Source organism: Leptidea sinapis, chromosome 12 (genome assembly GCF_905404315.1).
Source record: "Leptidea sinapis chromosome 12, ilLepSina1.1, whole genome shotgun sequence".
Taxonomy (NCBI): Eukaryota; Metazoa; Arthropoda; class Insecta; order Lepidoptera; family Pieridae; genus Leptidea; species Leptidea sinapis.
Genome location: NC_066276.1, coordinates 277,197 through 298,797, shown reverse-complemented (window position 1 = coordinate 298,797; position 21,601 = coordinate 277,197). Strand labels below are relative to the sequence as shown.

Sequence of the window (21,601 nt, the reverse complement as noted above, 5' to 3'; positions counted from 1 at the left end):
GCCGTAAAAGGAGTACAACCACTTGGCAAGACCGGTACATACAACTGACTGCAAGATGCCAGCCGATGTTAACCGCTCCAGAGATAAGTTTGAGGCTACAAAATTCAAGTGGTGTTAATGTAAGTCCCCAAACTGTGTGAAATCGACTGCATGAGTACGGCCTACGAGCTCGACGCCCAATTAGGTGCCCACCGATTCGTCACGGGAATGGCGCTCGTCGAAATGAATGGTGTAGAGAACGCAGAACATGGACCCAGGAACAATGGGATAAAATTATGTTTTCCGATGAGTCGCGAGAATACAAGAAGGGTGCGAGTGTACCGTCGGCCCGAAAATACTGAAAGGCTCAGGTGCATTCAGGAAGTTCATCCATACAGCAGCTCAACAGTGATGGTATGGGCGGGTATTATGAAGAACAGGCGAACTGAGCTCGTTTTTGTAAATGGAAACATAAACGCTGAAAATTACGTTGAGGATATTCTTATGTACATCCATTTGCACAAACCTTTGGCTTCGATTTTACGTTAATGCATGACAATGCGTGTTCACATACGGCAAACCAGTCAATACTTGGCAACGGAGAGCGTCCGGGTATTACCTTGTTCTGCACAATTGCCAGACCTCAACTCCATCGAGCACGCTTGGGACATGCTCCAGACACGTGTTTTGAAGGACTTGGACGGAGCGACAACAACCCAACAGCTGAAGGATTTGCTACAATTCCATTGGGAGCGAATACCGCAAGATGACAAACAGTCTCATTAATTCAATGCATCGTTGCCGACAAGTTCTGACCAGCAAAGGAGGCCATACTTTGTATTAAATTATCCTATCCTTTCACAATAAATTCATTTTATTTAGAAATTTCATTTTGTTAAAAAAATGTTTTGTTGCTTATGTACCTTAGTTTCTGCAGTATATTCTAATATTGTTAATTTCTGTTATTAAAAGAACTTATAAAGACAACAGCTGTTATTTTTACATCATAGGATCCTAAAAATATTATTTTAAAAATAAAATAAAACGTTATAATTTGATAAACCATCCTAAAATTTAAATTAGTTGCTTAGACTTTTTTGATGTGTGTATAAGCCATGTCGCAACGTTCAAAGAGCACTTGATTCCTGACATCTCGAGCAGCTCCGCGTGCAGCGTTCAATTGGTTTGAGCTGGGGTGCACCAGACCAGAATTGACGGCAGTACACCTTAGTTGGCCGGACCTGCGCTTTGTACATTGCCGTGTTCTATTTATTATCCTGATACTAGGCGAAGCTTTAAGGTCAAAGAGCGGTGTTTTTCATCACAAAAAGCCTGTCTTTTCAAGACCTTGCGTCGAGTGGACATCGGCCAGATCAGCGAGACTCACCTCAGACCCGTGGACAAGTTGAAGGTTTCCGGATACAACGTCTACCGGGAAGACCACACCTCACCGATCGGGACTGCTTACAGGAGATTAGCAGCCTTGGTGCGTCGGAACGTCATCCACCAATTGCTGCCAGTACCTCAACTGCAGACATCGTACGCCCTAGGCGTGGAGATCTGCATCGAGCGTCAGCCCACCCGTGTGTTCGCCCTCTACAAGCCGCCGCAGAACCGACTTGCAGTGGCTGATGTCCACACCTTGCTGGACTCGCCGCTGCCCACGATCCTCGCGAGCGACTTCAATGCGAAACACACGGCGTGGAACTCCAACATTGTGAGCCCGGATGGCAGACGCCTCCTGGACGACGCAGATCGCCACGGCTACGAGGTGCTAGGACCAGAGGTCCCGACGCACTACCCGTACTGTGCAGCCCACATGCCGGACGTCATCGACATAGTCGTCACTAGCGTCACACCGTCGTTAGACGTCCTGTATGACCACCTCATCTCCGACCACCAAGCAGTCCTCTTGACGCTGAAGACGACCCCGATGACAATATCGTTGCCTTCTCCGAAGCATCGCCAGGACTGGCGAATCTTCGCCGAACACATGGCCGAAAATTCACTGTCCTTTAGAGTAGAGAGCCCTGCAAACGTCGACCGACTCGCCACGAACCTCAGCGCAACAGTATCCAATGCGCTTCGAGAGTCCAGCCTCGACGCTGCATCTACTCGTAGACAACCTCAGCTCCCTGCCTACATACAAGCGATGATCGAGGAGAAGAGGAAGCTGCAAAGGCAATGGCAAAACCTGCAGTGCCCGACCATGAAGACGCGGCTGAACGCTCCGGCCGCCAAGATTTCAGACGCACTGGAGACAATCGCAGACGAATCCTGGCACTCCGCCATCGAGCGAGCCGGCGACGACTGGTCCGAAATGCACCGCCTCTGCTGCTAACTCTCCCTCCCCGATTAGACCCCTCATGGCCAGTGACGGAACCCCACGTTACTGAGCTGAGGATCGAGATATTTGCGGACCACCTGAAGACGCAGTTTACACCCAACCCGACCGCGGATACGCAGCACGTAGAGACCATCGAGCGACATGTGAAGACCTTATGTACATCCATTTGCACAAACCTTTGGCTTCGATTTTACGTTAATGCATGACAATGCGCGTTCACATACGGCAAACCAGTCAATACTTGGCAACTGAGAGCGTCTGGGTATTACCTTGTAGAGACCATCGAGCGACATGTGAAGAACTACTACGAGTCGCCGATAGTGCCGACAGAAGACCCCGTCGTGTTCTCCCCCGGACAAGTCCAAAGGATGATTCGACGAACTAGACTGCGCAAAGCCCCCGGCCCTGATCGAGTCACCAACGAAGCCCTGCTTCACCTACCTCCGCGAGCAATCGCGAAGATGACGCGGCTCTTCAACGGAATCCTCCGTACCGGGCACTTTCCATCATCCTGGATGCTTGGCCGAGTCATCCTCATTCCTAAGCAAAGCAAGAACATCATGCTGCCTGGGAGTTACCGTCCCATCACTCTTCTGTCCACCACCTCGAAAGTCTTCGAGAAGCTACTGTTGCTGCACATCACGCCCCATCTTCAGCCACGCGACGAAAATTTCGGTTTCCGCGCTGAACACTCCTCTACTTTACAAGTGACGAAGGTACTGCACCACCTCGCTACCGCCTACAACAAGCGAGAGCAGTCTGTCGCAGTATTCCTCGATATGGAGAAGGCGTTCGATCGCGTCTGGCATGCCGGCCTCGTGTACAAGCTGTCCACTTCTACTACTCCCCGCCGAGTAGTTAAGACTGTGGCCACCTTTTTGGAAGACAGACGTTTTCAAGTAGCGGTTGAAAACGCTCTGTCCATGGAGCGCCCCGTCCGAGCCGGTGTGCCCAAGGAAGCTGCCTGTCGCCCGTGTGCTACAACAGATACACGGACGACATTCCAGTCGCCGTTGGCGCCATTCTAGCGCTGTATGCCGACGACGCGGCGTTCATTACCACCTCGCTGAATGCCCCGCATGCAGCGCTGAAGATGCTGCAAGCACTGGACGCGCTTCCCACCTGGATGAAGGACTGGAGACTCAAGGTCAACGTGGCGAAGACTCAGGCGATATCCATCGGACGGGCATGCTTATTTCCGCTCCCGGTGTCACTCATAGGCGAAACCGTCGTATGGTCCCCGAAGGCCAAATACCGAGGCGTGACCATCGACAGGACCCTGTCGATGCGGCCCCAAGTGAAGAACGTGGTCGCCCAGACGCGCGCCGCACGGAACGTTCTCCGCCCCATGCTGGCGTCCCAACTGCCTCTTCGTACGAAGTTGTGCGTATACAAGGCTTACGTTCGCACGCGACTAACCTACGCGGCCCCCGCCTGCTTTGCGCTGACAAGCGAGACGGGTCGCAAGTCGCTGCGAGCGCAGCAGTCGCTGGCGCTCCGCACCATCTCCGGAGCACCACGCTTCTTACGGAATCAGGTCATCTCCAGAGACCTGCGCATGGAGAGCCTGGACGACTTTGTTCATCGCCTGAGCACCTCTGTGTACGCGCGCGCCGACGGAGCGTGTTCCCAACATTTGCGTGGCATCGCGCCATACCATCGACGACCGGCGAACATAAGAGACTACCACGTGACCTAGTCTCCTAGGACACGACTGCTTCCTCGCCGCTGGCTGATGGGCGCTCACCGGTACACTACCGGCGGGCTCGACCTCGCTGAGCGGCGGGCACAAGCCAACCACGGCCCTACCACCCTGCCGCAGTCCGCTGATCGCTCACGGTTTTACGCAGGCTCGATCGCACTGCAACAGGATACCACCGGCCATAACACCACGGGCTAACCGGCCCCACCCAGTGCCCCGCCTGTAGTTGCAGGCGGCATTTATACTACTGAAAGGGGCCATCGCCCGAACAGTTACCCTGAGGCCCGTAAGGACCTACGCGGAAGACCCAGGTGTTAGACCCAGGTTAAGACCCAGGTATGACTTGGAAAGTTTTTAACTGGGAATCTGGAAGAGCGAAAGACTGCAAGTTTGAATATAATCTAATAATAAACAATACAAAAATTCGCTCTGAGCAGGAAGTAGCTTCCGCTTTTGAGATTTTTTTTTCTGACATCCCAGTTTCTATCTCAAGCACCCTTGTCCAGTGTTGCCGAGTCACTTCTTTTAGAAAATGTTAAGGAATGTATACAAAATTTCAAATTCAGTGTTGTTAGCCCAGCAGAAATAATTAAAACTTTCAGATCCTTAGAAATGAAAAAAACTGCTGATATATGGGGCATATCTGTAAAAATAATAAGTTCTGTTATTGACGTCATAGCACCATATCTAGCACTAGTTTTTAATAGCTGTATTGAACATGGCGTTTTTCCTGACCTTCTGAAGTATAGTAAAATTACACCAATATTTAAATCGGGACTCACTTCTCACCCAAATAACAATCGCCCTGTTTCGGTGTTGCCGACCCTTAGTAAAATTTTTGAAAAAATTATTTTAAGCCAAATGCTTACTCACTTTAACACTTATAAGTTACTTCATATAAAACAATTTGGCTTTACTAGGGGACGCTCGACTACGGATGCAGGTGTTGAACTCATCAGGAATATTTTTGAGGCCTGGGAGGAATCACAGAATGCACTTGGTATCTTCTGTGATTTATCTAAGGCTTTTGATTGTGTTCAACATTCAACGCTGGTCAGGAAGCTATGCCACTATGATATAAGAGGATCTGCACTCGATCTTCTGATCTCATATTAAAATAATAGGATTCAGAGGGTCGAGGTGAATGGCAGGAGATCTCCTGGGACTCCTCTCGGTATGGGGGTACCACAAGGGTCTATTCTTGGACCCTTCCTCTTCCTAATTTATATAAATGATCTACCTAACCTTGTAGAAAAAAAACACAAGGTGGTATTGTTTGCGGTGACACTTTACTAATATTCAAAGTGAAACGAAGCCAAGTTTTATATGACGAAGTAAACAATGCTTTTTTTTATGGAATAGGAGGACAAACGAGCGTACGGGTCACCTGTTGTTAAGTGATCACCGCCGCCCACACTCTCTTGCAACACCAGAGGAATCACAGGAGCGTTGCCGGCCTTTAAGGAAGGTGTTCGCGCTTTTTTTGAAGGTACCCATGTCGTATCGTCCCGGAAACACCGCACAAGGAAGTTCATTCCACAGCTTTGTAGTACGTGGAAGAAAGCTCCTTGTAAACCGCACTGTGGAGGACCGCCACACATCCAGATGGTGAGGATGATAACCTAACTTGTGGCGTGTCGTGCGAAGGTGGAATTCGGCGGCAGGAATCAGGTAAAACAGCTCTTCGGAACACTCCCCGTGATAAATGCGGTACACAATGAAGCGACGTCTCTACGAACGCCAAGTGATCCAGCCGTTCACAGAGTACTGGGTCCCCGATAATTCGAGCAGCTCTGCGTTGCCAGACCAGAGATGACAGCAATACTTCATGTGTGGCCGGACCTGTGCTTTGTACAGCGCTAGAATGTGGGCCGGCTTGAAGTATTGCCGTGCTCTATTAATGACGCCCAGTTTTTTTGAAGCCAATTTGGCTTTGCCCTCCAGGTGGCCACGAAATTGGCAATCGCTCGAGATTTCAAGTCCCAGTATTCCGATACTAGGCGAGGCTTTTAGGGAAGTGTTGTCGAAGAGCGGTGATGCGACAAATGCGGTTTTTTTAGTGGTAAACGCGCAAACTTGAGTCTTCTGGGGGTTAAATTGGACAAGGTTCAATTTACCCCATTCCGCGACCTTCTCAAGAGAGGACTCGATAGAAGACACAAGTTTCTCCCGGCACTGGTCGACAATTTCCCGAGAGAGACGTGCATGGCCCGTGTATACGGCATCACCAGTGCTGTCATCTGCATAGCAATGAATGTTGGAGGTGTCCAACATATCATTGATATGCAGAAGAAACAGCGTAGGAGATAGCACACAGCCTTGGGGCACTCCAGCGTTCACGGGCTTCGGGTTCGAGCAATGTACGTCAACAACGACCTGTATGCTGCGCCCAGTGAGGAAGCTGGAGGTCCACTTGCACAAGCTCTCGGGATGCCCAAATGATGGAAGTTTAGAGAGGAGCGCCTTGTGCCATACACGATCAAAGGCCTTCGCTATATCCAGGCTAACTGCCAGGCCTTCCCCCTTGCTTTCAATAGCCACAGCCCATCTATGTGTTAGGTATACCAGAAGATCACCTGCCGTCCGACCATGGCGAAAGCCGTATTGTCGGTCGTTGATCAACTGGTGACCCTCTAGATATACCAAGAGCTGACGGCTAATTATGCTCTCCATGATTTTGGAGAGCAGGGAGGTAATAGCAATAGGCCTGTAGTTTGCCGGATCCGAACTGTCTCCTTTATTTTGGATCGGATGGACAAGGGCTGACTTCCATGAGTCAGGGACTACGCCTTTGGAATAAGAGTGCCGGAATAAACGCGTTAGCACCGGCGTCAACTCAGGGGCACACGTTCTAAGCACGATTGGAGAAATGCCATCCGGCCTGCTCGACTTCCTGACGTCCAACGAAAACAGAGCTCGCCTAACAGTTTTCTGTCTGAACTGTACTTCAGGCATAGAGCTCTGACACCGCGGGATGGTCGGCGGTATTTTTCCGTTGTCGTCAAGAGTCGAGTTGGAGGCAAAAAGAGCGCACAGGAGATTGGCTTTCTCTTTTGCCGTATGGGCCAGGGTGTCATTCCTCATGTGCAACGGCGGCATGGACGGCTGGCTGAAGTTACCAAGAGCAGCTTTCGACAACGACCAGAACTTGCGTGTTCCGGTCGGGTAACTGGAAAGCTGCTCGCCGATTTTGACGACGTGTTTTGACTTTGCACGGGCGATTTGCTGCTTAAAAAATCTGGAAGCACGGTTGTATTTCCTCTTAAGAACTATGCAGTTCGGATCCTTTGTGCCCAGCGCCGCAACCCAAGTTCGATACGCCTGTTTTTTGCAGTCAGATGCTGCTTTAACTGACGCATCGAACCAGGGTTGTGATCTGCCACCGATCGGTACTACAGAGCTTGGTATAAAAATATCCATGCCCTGTAGTATCACATCGGCTACTGCAACGGCGCAGGCACTAGCATCATCCGAAGGGAAACAAACCCTGCTCCAAGGGTAGGATGCAAAAAAGGAACGCATCCTATCCCAATCTGCTGACTTGTAGTGCCAAACGCGGCGGATCGCTGGTGGTCTGCGACGTGGGGCGTCGGATAGGCACTACAATCCTGACCAGGCAATGGTCGGACGTTCCGAGAGGGGCGTCGACAATGACCTGGTAACCATCGGGATGTGTAGTCAGCAGAAGATCTAATAAGGACGGCATGTGGCTATCCACATCCGGGAGCCGCGTTGGCGACTCAACCAATTGGGACAGACCGTACGCCAATGCAAAATTATGCACAGATCGCCCTGCGTAGTCTGTTGTACGTGATCCAAGCCATTCGGCATTGTGCCCGTTGAAATCACCCAAGACTACGATTTCAGCAGAGGGGATCTGTGCAAGCACGTCGTCAATTGCCGCTTGAACGCAGCCCATGAGATGATCGGTTTCTGCGTTACAACTATGGGACCTGTAGACACACGCATAGATGCGGACGCGGTCCTCTAAATCTACGCGGAGCCAGAGAGTGGACAGGTCCCCTCAAAATGCAGTGCCCGGCATGAGGCAAAAAATTGTGCTCAATTTTGTACCTGGGGTACGTTAAATATCAAGTATCGCTAGGTCGAGATATCTGCGTCTGTAAGGAAACACAAGGCCGGTTTCGCCGTCTCAAGGTGGTGGTGGACGGCGTTAAAGTTGGAGTGAATTACCCTGATATTGCAAGAGTCCACGTTGAGTGTGGAGCGGGGTGCCGTGGTGTTACTGCCTCGTTTGTCCTTGGTCATGCGTGGTACTGTGCCCTCCCCAGAATACGAAGGGCAGTCCGAGCTAGAATGCTCGGGGAGGGATTCTCCGACTCTGGTAGAGCCGGTACCCTCCTGGGGTATTATCTCTTTAGGGACCACTTTCATAATCTTTGATGGGGAAGGGGGGGGGGGGCCAAGGCCTCCGGTCCTCGACACTAACCTATACGAAACATAGCGGCATTAGGCCGCTACTTCACGCCGGTCTAAAAAGCCCTTAGTCGCCTCTTACGACACCCATGGGACTGGGACTCCCCTATTCTTTTTATGCCCCGGGGAAAGTACAGGGCTCTATCTGACATCGTGTACTGGCTTAGCGCCAATAACTTATTGTTAAATAATCATAAAACCAAATATATTAAATTTAACGCGCCAAATGTCAAAAATTTTGATGCGAATATTTTATTAAATGGAGAGGTGGTAAAACCAGTGGAATCTGCTGTATTTCTTGGAATTACTCTTCTTTCCAAATTGCAATTCCAATATTGAAGGATTGGCGAACAGGCCTACTTCTGCAGCATATGCGGTTAAGAAAATTAGACGGTTAACTGTCATAGCTACGGCGCGACTAATATAATTTAGTGATTTTCATAGTATTGTGTCCTATGGTATACCACAATATATTGTTATGGGGCAGGGCGGCCGATATTAATTCTATTTTTGTGCTGCAGAAGAGGGCTATTCGCGCGATTTATGACCTAGGTCCTAAAGAATCATTAAGAAAAATTTAAAGAAATAAACATTTTGACTGTTGCTTCTCAATACATTTTTGATAATGTTCTGTATGTTCATAAGCACATTGAAGAATTTTCTAGAAATTGTGACATTCATAATGTTAACACGACGAACAAGCATAAACTTGTTATGCCTACTATTCGGTTGGGTCGAGTGAGTAAGTCTTTTGTTGGGCGATGTATATGCTTCTACAATATGATCCCAGAAAATGTACAAAATGTGTTACGAAATTTAAAAGAATTGTTAAAAAACGTTTGTGTAGGAAAGGTTATTATAGCATAAACGATTTTCTTAATGACACCATGGACTGAGAATAAAGCGAACACCCTCAGGCTCTTTAATTATAAATGTTTATTGTACGATATCACATTGTAATGCATATTTTTATATTTAAAAAAAACCCCGCTGAGTTTCTTGCGCTCATTCTTCTCAGGTCTGAGGCAGTCTCTTTTGAATGGGTGGTAGTTTTTGACGTTCAATAAGTGATTTTGAATGAAAATATTTGAATTTTAATTTGAATTTGAACGGACTCCCGATCCTGATCCTGACCGACAGTGGCGAATGGCACACATCGCGTGACTCGACCTGACCCGGTGATCGTGTAGCACTGTACTTAAGTGATAGAAACACAAAGACTAATATTCGAATAGAAATCGGGCAGACGTCTTCACCCTGTCCACCTGTCACTGTCAACACAATTTAAATAATTACTCAGAGATGATTGAGATGTTCACAGTCGGCGACGAATGAAATAATGGTCACCACAAATTCAAATTCAAATATTTTTAATCAAAATAGGATGTGACATCACTTATTGAAAGTCAAAAAACTACCACCCATTCCAAAATGAATTCCACAGGACTGAGAAGAATGGGCGCAACAAACTCAGCGGGCTTTTTTTTTCATCAAAAATTTGTTTTACAATTAAAGTAACATTTACAAAGTTACAAAGTAACATTGTACAATTAAACTTATTATTTAATAGCGTGAGGGCGGTCGCTCCATTCCCAATCTGTGGTATCATTTATGTTATAGTAACCTTTACAGAAACTCTCCCAGTATTCTTTGTCATTGCTATTGCTATAAAATAATACAATCTAGTCCCAGGCTGTCCGATCACTTAGATGAATATCTAAGTGAATAGCTGTGGAGTAGTAGGATAAACGTCAGTAATTTTTTTAAAAACATTTTAATTAATTTATAGATAATACCTGAACAGTGGCTGTGACTTTTTTATAAAAGTGTATACGTTTATCCTTAAAGGTATTATGTATCTTATGAAGCCTACTAGAATTAGTTACACGCAATCCCTTATTGGTAGTATTATAATGAGCAAAAGGTGACGATTTTTGTGAACGAATATAAAATTCTCAAAAATGTGCTGTCAATGTAATGAAATGACAATGAACAGTCATAATATTTATTTCTTAAAATTTTTCTTTGAGATACAGTCTATAACTAACTTATAAATGTTTGAGGATCAAACAAAAGCAATTCTTTAATGAAATGATATATGGCTCTGGATCTGTTCAATTATTTAATATGTATATCGTCATTATTTGTAATTAAGGAAAGGAAATAAGTTAAGAAAATGTGATCATGTAAAGGAAATTATTTTCAACATATTATAGATAAATAAGCTACGGATGTCAAGTAGACACGTTTTTTAATTTACATGGGCATATCCTTATGGTTTCACAGTTCAAATTAGCATTTCGAACGTAACCAGATGTAGGGGGCGACGTTAAACGTCCACAAAAGAATAGGGACGCCTGACCTGATGATCGTATCGTTGAAAGAATACCCTCGACGCGATGACCGCACGAGTCTAGCACACAAAGTTTATAAACCTTAATATTATTAAAATACTGTCTAGAAAAAAAATAGGCATCTAGGTTAATAGACTGGAATAGATAGAAGTCGTCATTACATTTGGATGTAATTAATGAAATCTGATCACTCTGGGATCAGTTTTAAACAACTAGTTGCGTTTCTGTTCATTAAATAAAAAGCAAGCTGAAATCTTAAGTTTTTTTTTAAATAAAAATTAAAAGTAAATGTTTAATATCAAGTGTGGCCCCCTCTTGCTAAAATGCCAGTTTGTATTCATCCGGGCATGCTATCGATGCTATTCTTAATTGTTTATCGTAAAATACGCTTCCACTGCGCAGCAATTACATTCCTCAGCTCCCTGATGTTTTGCGGAGCGGGCTGCACCGGTCTTATTCTTCATTATCGAATATTCCAATGTGCAAGTCCCGACCTCAATCTCATAAGATTGAGGTCGGGACTTCAAGCTAGCCAATCCAAAAGACGAATCCCTACCTCTTCAATATATGCTTCCACATCGCCAGAACGGTGAGCGCGTTATAGTCCATAAAAATCAAATTTTCACCAAGAATCGTTAATGTGGGTTGTATGTAAAGAATTGGGACTTCTAATATATACCCGTGTGCATTCAAAATGCTTTTATGAAGACTAACTCGCTGCCCTAAGCATAACTAAGCCTCCACCATAAGAAGTTATTTCTTCAAAGCAAACTTTCGCAAATTCTCTCTTTCTCTCTCGCCAACGACGGTCCTCTCCGTACAGTGATATTCTGGCTTCATCCGAGAGTAATACTCAACCCCAGTTCTCTCGAGTCCACATCGCAGGCTACGGGTTTGGCGGCCATTACATGAATTGCCAATGAGAAGCCTCCTCCTGACAGTCCATAAGCAGGTTTGCACACCTCTTGCTTTCACTAGAGTCTTCTTGAGGTGAACATAGGAAGATTTGCGATATCTCAATGCCTGGTTCATAAGGAAGCGGTCATCTCGAGCTCCTGTGCATGGTTTTCTTCCAGACCCAGGCATTCTAGTGACGGAACCAGTCTCTTAATATCGTTGCCAATACCGCTGGACAGTCGAACGATTCACATTAAGCATTCTGAGACACATAACATTGACCACACCCTTTCTCAAGTAGCGCTATAATTTTGATCGCTGTTATCGTTCTATCAACCAAAAACTAAAACAAGACAAAATAATGGTATCAAGATTTGAATATGATTATCTAAAAATGCTTTACGGCCGTTGTGAATAACGTCAATCTTTAATTACGCATAATATATTGCTATCACCGTTTTATGACAACATATTATTTATCCATACTTATGTCCAATATAGTTACAGTCCAATGCTATCTGTCAACAGGTTATTAAAATGTAGGTAAGCGTAAAAGGATATATTTGTCTACATCTAGTAAGTTAGACTACGGATAGGTAGGTTAATCAAAACGGCCATTAGAGTTTATACGAACAATCAACGATTTCCGTTATAATACGCAGTTAACTGCAATTGCTGCAGAGATGAAGCACAAATAAGGGCTAGAATAAACAAGTCGAAGGTGTCTGAAAATTATTATAAAGATCTCAAGGCTGAAGTTACGGCCGTAATTGACAGGGAACATTTTCCGGTAAATTTTGAAACTTATATAAATTCGAATTTACATAGATCAGGAGTTCTTTGGAAACATGTGAGAAGGAATGTTATTGTCAATCAAAAATATTACAATGATCTTCCTGAGCATTTTAGGGATCCTGATTTATTAAATTCACATTTTGTGAATGTACCTGGAAGCCAATATGTACCGCTTTCGACTCTTTATTATTAATGAAAATAATAGGTATAACCGTAGTGTATTTTATTTAAAGCCCACGAACGAAATATCTGTTTTAATAATAATACGCTTGTTACATTCTAACGCTGTTGGTCTTGATGGAATTTCGCTTGATATGCTTCAATTATTGTTACCCCACGCTTTACCCGTCATCACTAGCATATTCAAATTCAAATATTTTTATTCAAAATAGGATTTATAATCACTTATTGAACGTCAAAATCTACCACCCATTCAAAAGAGACTGCCTCAGACCTGAGAAGAATGGGCGCAAGAAACTCAGCGGGCTTTTTTTTATATAAAATATGGATTACAATGTAATATCGTACAATAAACATTAATAATTAAAGAGCCTGAGGGTGTTCGCTTTAATCCCAGTCTGTGGTGTCATTAAGAAAATCGTTTATGCTATAATAACCTTTCCCACACAAACGTTTTTTAACAATTCTTTTAAATTTCGTAACACATTTGTTTTGTACATTTTCTGGGATCATATTGTAGAAGCATATACATCGCCCAACAAAAGACTTACTTACTCGACCAAACCGAGTAGTAGGCATAACAAGTTTATGTTTGTTCCTCGTGTTAACATTATGAATGTCACAGTTTCTAGAAAATTCCTCAATGTGCTTATGAACATACAAAACATTATCAAAAATGTATTGAGAAGCAACAGTCAAAATGTTTATTTCTTTAAATTTTTCTCTTAATGATTCTTTAGGACCTAGGTTATAAATCGCGCGAATAGCCCTCTTCTGCAGCACAAAGATAGTATTAATATCGGCCGCACTGCCCCATAACAATATACCATAGGACATAATACTATGAAAATAACTAAAGTATACTAATCTCGCCGTATCTATGTCAGTTAACCGTCTGATTTTCTTAACCGCATATGCTGCAGAACTAAGCCTATTCGCCAATCCTTCAATATGGGGGCCCCACTGCAATTTGGAATCAAGAGTAATGCCAAGAAATATAGCAGATTCCACTGGTTTTACCACCTCTCCATTTAATAAAATATTCGCATCTACATTTTTGACATAATTAATAACATAATTAATACACCCATATTATCTTGTGCATTATTGTATATTTTAATAAAATTTTAAGAAGATGTTTATATAGTCATTTTTAATGAAGAAAATACTTCCTATCTTGTACTGATTTTTTTAAATATCTGAATCAAAATTATATATAAGAAAACAAAACTAAGTCACGGCCTATTTTAAGAGTATTTTTTTCCGATTTAGTACAAGTGGTTGAATACTAGCAAACAGGTGGTAGCTAACTGAATATTTCTGACTTCAAAGGACAAAACTTCAATTTTGATAACTTTTATTATATACCAAAAAAAACCACTAAGCTTACAACTGCAAAGAATACGTTTTACAAAAAAGAGTGAACTCCACTAAAATAAATAGTTTTTAATAATAATAATTAATTTTTAGTGTTTTGGTGGACAAATATTTTTAATTGTTTACTTACGTTTTCAATAACCTATCTGTCCTTAGTTTAACTTACTAGAGGTAGACAAATCTATCCTTTTACGCTTACTTACATTTCAATAACCTATCCACATAAAGCATTGGACTTTAACTATATTGGACATAACTATGGATAGATAAGATCTTGTCATTAAACGGTGATAGCAATATATCCGTAACTAGAGATACGTTATTGAAAACGGCCGTAAAGTAGAGTAATAAAGTAAAGTAACGGACGATAGCTAAGCCTACCCAACGTCGTTCGAAAGTTAAGCTCACTGTTGTATTCATGGTTTGTGTTGACTCACAGACAAACCCATACACACAATACAGTATTGTTTTTGTTTTTTCCCAGTTGAAAAAAGAATTTACTGTGTTTTATAAGTAATTTAGTGGCTCTTACAACAATGAAGAAAATTGGCATCAGATGTCACTTATCCAAAATTACGAAAGAGATTTATGGAGAAGGAACATTTCTTGTTGTGTTTGATTAATATAAAAACCCTTCTAATATTTTAAACGCAAAACTTTGTAAGAATGTATCGATGGAAGGATGTATGTTTATTTTAATCTTTCAGGCTTTTTCTACTGAGTGGATTTTGATGTAATGATTTCGTATATGCTGTATATATATAAATATTGAATTATCCAAAATAAGTGTCAAGTATATAAGTATATATTTGGTATGCGTTGCAAAAATAAAAGATTAAATAGTCCTAGAAAAAAGCACTCTGTTGAGTGCTTTTTGTTGTTTAAAACTTATGTGTTGTACCCAGCACCAGGGAACCCTAATTTTCACGGAGACACTTCACTAATACTCTGTTAAAATATAACCGAACTGATATTCACTGTATATTTGTTTTGAACTGACTACTACCTAATACATTTAGATGATTGAGGATACAAATGATTGACAAATAATACGATTATCTAAATAAACATTAATAGCGCAAGGTAAAATAATTGCTTCTATATTTATAGCGCCACCTATTGGAATACAATCAAAACCACATATCAAATCAACTTGAACATCCTCCACCGCCAAGGACAGTCTTGTTCTTGTTTTAATCTGACAAGGTAATCTGGCGCTAAGGAAGTTGCGAGTCATTCCACTAAATTATATATTACTAGCTGACCCGACAGACGTTGTTCTGTTCATAATAAAAAAAAACTCTTGCGGATGGAATTTTGGAAAATCCGTTCTTAGCTGACCTCTACTCGGTGAAAAGAATATTCCTACCACAAGTGGTTCCAGAGATATCGTGATGAGTGACTATATACGTGGAAATCTCTTATATATATATATATATATATATATATATATTGATTGAACTTCGGAAATGGATTGTCTTGATTCATACCACAAACTTTTGAATGGCGAATGCGAGACGGATCGGAAATTAAAGATTTGCGGGCTAACTCGTCATGCAAAATGTTCATTAAGTAGTTGCTGCAGATCTGAAGAAATGCTATTATCATTGCTGCATTGATCTCTTGACATCGATCAAGTTATTTGTCCGTGTCGCCCTTGAAGTATAATTGTAAAAATTAAAGCTGTGCATCTTCGAGAGGTTGCAGTGATCTAATACGATGGTGAATCTGTCCTTATACCTACAATATCAAAAGCAAAACCCGTATTACTGATTTATAAACACTTTTTTTAGAATTAGCATACACAATACATAGGAATAAGTATAGTACGTATGTTATTCTGTTACTGTATTGTGTGTAAGTATGTAAATAAATAAATACCTTGAATGTCGGATTAAATCCTCGTTCTTACATGTCTGCCCCAAATGAGGCCATTTGGAAACAAACATTGTATTTTTGAGTGTTTTCTAGAACATGGCAGCACAATTCTTGCGTTTCTCCGCAGAATACTCGCAAACAACGTCCATCAGCCCAATGCGAAAGCTAGTATGCAAGCAGTACTACAGTACAGTATAAGTACTGCAATCGTATCGAAACGCTGCTCGATTCAAATCAATACTTCATAAACTTCTTCTAGTGTGTCGAAAATTATCTATAAGTTGTTGATCTCTGAGGTTTTACTGGACGATTTCGTATTGCCAGCCGATCCGTTTTACGGGCTGCTACGCTTTGCTCTTGTGATTTATGAATCACGCTATGGCACGAAGACGATCCATACTAACGCGGTTCTTTTCACCTGCAATTTCTTGTTCTTCTTCAGTCCTTTCATTCGCAATATTTCGAATCCTAGTTGCATTACGTCTTTGTCGGGAATAATTTGATCGTCGTGGTCGTGACATTGTTAATGATAATATCGGCACAATAAGCTAATAGAAACTCGAAACAAACACACCAACCGGTCAACTTGAATAACATGACGTGCACTATCAGTTGTATTTTATAACTCATGTAGCGTGAAACTAACAAAAAACTTTATTGAATTCTTTCTATTCTCGAGATGTCATCAAAATATCAATCCATACAAAATCAGAAAATATTTTTTTTGATAATAATATTTTTTCGTAATTTGTTTGATATTTTATGACTTATTATATCCTATGTCCGTCTCCTGGCTCTAAGCTACCTCCTCACCAATTTTCAGCCATATCGGTAAAGCCGTTCTTGAGTTATAAATAGTGTAACTAATACGACTTTCTTTTACATATATAGATGTAGCCTTTGAAATGAACGAAATTTTTATTTTACTTTATTCTGATTTTTCTTGTAAATGACGTTTTAGTTTTAAATATTTATAAAAAACCTGAATAAATCATTTTATTATAAGGGGTGAAAAACATTAACGAAAACTTACCTTTTTTTTAGCCACAGTAGTACGTAGTTCTAAATGATTTTTCCAAACTATCAATCCTTAATTTTTTTGAGTTATAGGCACTATGACAACTTGCCACTCTATTAACTCTCCTTGGTACCTATGTCATATTGATATCGCAAAATCATGAAATGAAGTTATCTTAAATATAAATACAAATTTAAATTTTATTGTTTATTATTCTTATGTTTTTAGTGCCAAAAAAATTTATATAAGAGTAGGAACGGCCAATTTGCAAGCATCAACAAAAGTAAGTAAAAATATTATAAATATTTTAAACAAAACTTAGCACCTCCTTTACATTGATAAACCTTCAATTAAGATTATAATTTATGAAGGACATATTGTTTTTTATATATATAATTTAATCTCATGTGACAGCATTCAATTGATTGATATTATATTTTAATGTATTATTATAGAAATATCCATACAGAACTGGAACGGCTACCGTGCATGAAAAGTATAATAATAAACACCCTGATACGAATCCTAATTTTGATTATGACATGGCAGTGGTAAAAGTATCAAAAAAATTTAATCTTGATGGCGTTAATATGGCCGCGGTTACCTTCGTGGAACCCGGAGAGCAGCCTGCTGAAGGTACAAACTGCACAGCGACTGGATGGGGCCTTACAAAAGTAAGAAATATTCATTATTCAATACATATTTTTATCAATTGCTCATTAGATCAGTTCTCCAAACATATATTTATTTATATGGGTCTCCTATAGTATACATATTTTAGATTTACAATATGCTTAAAACTATCAAATATTTTTTTGCATTACTAATTACAGGACAACACATCATTCGCTATGTACTATTAAAGTGCACTACTAAAAAATTAAACAAAGAAGAAAATAATTTATAAAGAGAAAACAAGATCAATTAAATTATACTTTACAATTAAAATTGCACTAAAGAAAAAAAATACATCTTATATCCAACACTTCAAATTTTACCAGTGGGAGGCTCCTTTGCACAGGATGCCGGCTAGAAACTACAACGGCACCTATTTCATTATTTCATTTCATTCTATTTGCCTTGAAGCAGTAATGTGTAAACATTACTGTGTTTCGGTGAAGGGCTCCGTAGCTGGTGAAATTACTGGGCAAATAAGACTTAACATCTTATGTCTCTGGCAGGGCGTATGAATTACCATCAGCTGAAGGTGCTGCTCGGCTCGTCCCTTATTTTCATAAAAAAAACTTCGATTTTTTTATAAATTGTAAGCAACTCTCACAACCAATATCCAAAGATGCCATGCGCTTGTGCAATTATTGTATGAACGTGTTATACTCAATAATGGAGCATTACTACTTAGCTTTGTGCAATATCTGTAAGTTGTGAATAATGGACATGGGTAGAAGGTGGTCTTCTGGGAACTTTAATGTTGAATCTCTCTAACAGTCAATTTTATCTTTAAAGATATTATATAAGAGCTTAGTTCCAGAAGAGGCTTAAGTTCCAGAAGCTATCTACGTTTTACAAATGCCTTCATTTGTTCTCATATTATGATTCAGAAGAACCTGTAGTCTACAAACGGAATATCAACTGCTTAATCAATTACCTATGAACTCGTCCAATATGAGGTTTTAAAAGTACGAGACCAAACCTGACAACAATACTACAATTTGCTCTTACCATGCTGTTATATAATTGTGTAACACTTGAAGCTTTTTTAGAGTCTCTGGTCTGATCTAGAATAAAACCGAGCAGTTAACAGGCAATAGAGCTCCGGAACTAACAGAAATATATCAAAAATTGTTAGGTACCCAATTCAAATAATTTATATTATTTTTCAGCAAGGCGGAGAAGGCTCCTCGGATTTATTGGCAGCCTTTCTTAGGTTTGTAAGTTATGAAAAATGTTTAAGAGTCTACAGAAGATATCTTACACCTAGAATGGTTTGCGCTGCTTCTTTTACAACTCTTTCGAAGGGAGTGATGAATGTGTGTCAGGTAAATATATTATCTATAATAATTAGGACCGGATTTAAACTTAATGCCGCCCCTGGGCACCGGAAAAAATCTGCCCCAACACTGTAATTTTACCTAAACTTATAGTTTATATATTTTATTTGTCAAAACTAAAATAACTAATTTATTGCAGAAACTTTATCAAAAAAAGTCTAATTAAAATTTCTTTAATTCCAGAAAATAAAAAATCTATTATTATTTTAAAACTCCAAGGAAATAAATTGATTAAATCGTTTTTATTTATTTAATGGATAAATTGAATTTCTTGAATTAACAATTATACCAAAAATGATTAATTAACAGAATTAATTAATTATATTTAGCAATCTAAATAAGACAAAAAAAATTTTTTTCACTTCCAAAATTTTATCGCCTTGACTTGCCCCAACTGCCCCTAGTGTAAATCCACCGCTGATAATAAGAATGTGTTTTTAATATGACGTATGTTAATTGCCAAATATTGTGTTGGTAGATTGATTGGAGCGTCGGGTAATTTATAATTTTTGTTGGAATATAAAATTTCATATGATTATAACCTCTTGAAAGCTGAGATAGAAAAATTATTAAATTACTTGGATTTCGCTTATGAGGTTACCGACATGTAGAATGTAGACTCAAATATTGAAGTTATACTTCTTTAGGCGTGTTATAAATAACTGATGAGAGTGTTATAAATAAATTATAAGATGCGCGCCCATCACTGTAACACAAAAGTAACAGGTTGAAATTCGTTCTTAAAATTTTCTGGCGTTCCGTCATTCGTTATTTTTTTTTGTTTATTCGTCCATTATTATTATTTGAAGCCCATACAGCCGTTTTCATTAATTTTAATTAATTGTCAAAGCCATCTTTACAAGATTTTTACAAAATTGTTCTTTCTAAAAAGTAGAATAGCACGAGAAATAAATCATTTTAATGATTTTTCATTCGGTAGGCCATAGAAGTATAACTTCCTGCGTGTATACATAAGTATACACACACTTTTTTTTTATTATTGTACCGATAGTCGTTTACGTAAATGGTCAAATAGCGAATAGTGTTTCAACCCACTTCTTAAGAGGCTCACGTTGAATAACTGGGTAAAGAGTTAGATTCAGAAGATTATTATTTTGTTAATGGCACATATTGTACTTTCCCAGTCTGTCGCCCTTATCACCGGCGCTATTTATATGAACCGATGATGGCAGAACTTATTTATATTTATGTAGTTAATAATTTTAAAATCTTAATGATATTAAGACTAATATAATAAGATCTTTATCCGTGATATTAATAGTTAAATGGTACTGTCTATTAATAACTTAATATTTAAATACCCTCTTATTCTATATAATAATATAATTGTCTACAATTGACTCCTTCAACTTTCTCCAGTCTCAGTCCAGTCCAGCTTGTGAGTCTATAGTTAGCTTGTTATAACTATATGACAAAATATGTGTATGTTTTAACATACTACGTTTAGCGTTACACTGGAAATAAAATCTTGGGAAGCGTTAGTAAACACATCGTTCTCTTACGGCTACTTTTACCAGTGGGAGGCTCCTTTGCACAGGATGCTAGCTAGATTATAGGTACCCCAACAGCGTCTATTTCTGATGTGAAGCAGTAATTTGTACAGCATTACTGTGTTTCGGTCTGAAAGGCGCCGTAGCTAGTGAAATTAAAATCAATTACCATCAGCTGAACGTCCGGCTCGTCTCATCCCTAATTTAAATAAAAAATAAATAAAAAAAAAGTGGAATGAGCGCCGAGGTCCGAGACCTCATGATTTAATAGAGTTCATTAAAAAATTAAGAATGTACCGGGCACATTATCCGGATAAGCAATGTTGATTTACGACTGATATTGCTTAAATAATATGTACCTACATCCCGTCGTATTAGATCAATGTCCTAGGTCTGGATGGACTATGTTTATTACAGTTGGTATATTTTGTATTATATTTGTTCTGAATGAGTATATGTTTATTCAAATAAAACAAATCTTATAACTTTATTTACAATACATAAAATTAAGACGATAATTACGGGGAAGCGTAATAAGAATACTGGCAGCATTTCCGCGTTAGATAGCTAGGCTGATCCGTTGGCAGAAATAGCAGTTAGCGCTTGGGCTTCCATTAGCCTTATTAAGGCGCGAATATTAAAAAAATATATTTTTATTTTTACAGGGTGATTCCGGCGGTCCCCTCTTTGAAACTGATTCCATGAAAGTCATTGGATTGGTGTCTTTTTTATTCAATTGCAATTCAGATACACCTTCAGTTTTTACCAGCTTAGTCGATCCTGGTATGAGGAAATGGATAACAGAACATACGAAAATCGAAAATTAAATCAAGAGCAATTTAGGAATAATAAGTTTGTAAATTTTGCATGCCTAGTTAAATAAATATTTCCTTCAATTATATTTTCTTTTTAATACTATTTTTTACTGGTTTATCTGTATGTTAATGGTTGTTCTAATATTACAATCCTCCGGTGACGACAGCTTTTAATAGTTTCCATATTTTGGTTATAGTAGTTTCTACTCCAACATTGATCAGCAATATCTAGTATCTTAACGAAATTCGGTCAGCCAACATACGTCTTAGTATTCTTTGATTAATGCGAGTGTTGCACATAA

At 40.2% G+C, this 21,601-nt stretch overlaps 1 long non-coding RNA gene across 2 annotated transcripts in view; it reads left to right on the top strand.

Annotated features, from left to right (window-relative positions):
- LOC126967287 (uncharacterized) overlaps positions 1 to 21,377 on the top strand; it is a 31,908-nt gene extending 10,531 nt beyond the window's left edge. For both annotated transcript variants that reach the window (XR_007729962.1, XR_007729963.1), the window contains 4 exons: positions 17,193 to 17,247; positions 17,420 to 17,638; positions 18,806 to 18,961; positions 21,150 to 21,377. This is a non-coding gene — a long non-coding RNA (uncharacterized LOC126967287). The remainder of the gene's footprint in view (positions 1 to 17,192; positions 17,248 to 17,419; positions 17,639 to 18,805; positions 18,962 to 21,149) is intronic.
- The last annotated feature ends 224 nt before the right edge of the window (positions 21,378 to 21,601 follow it).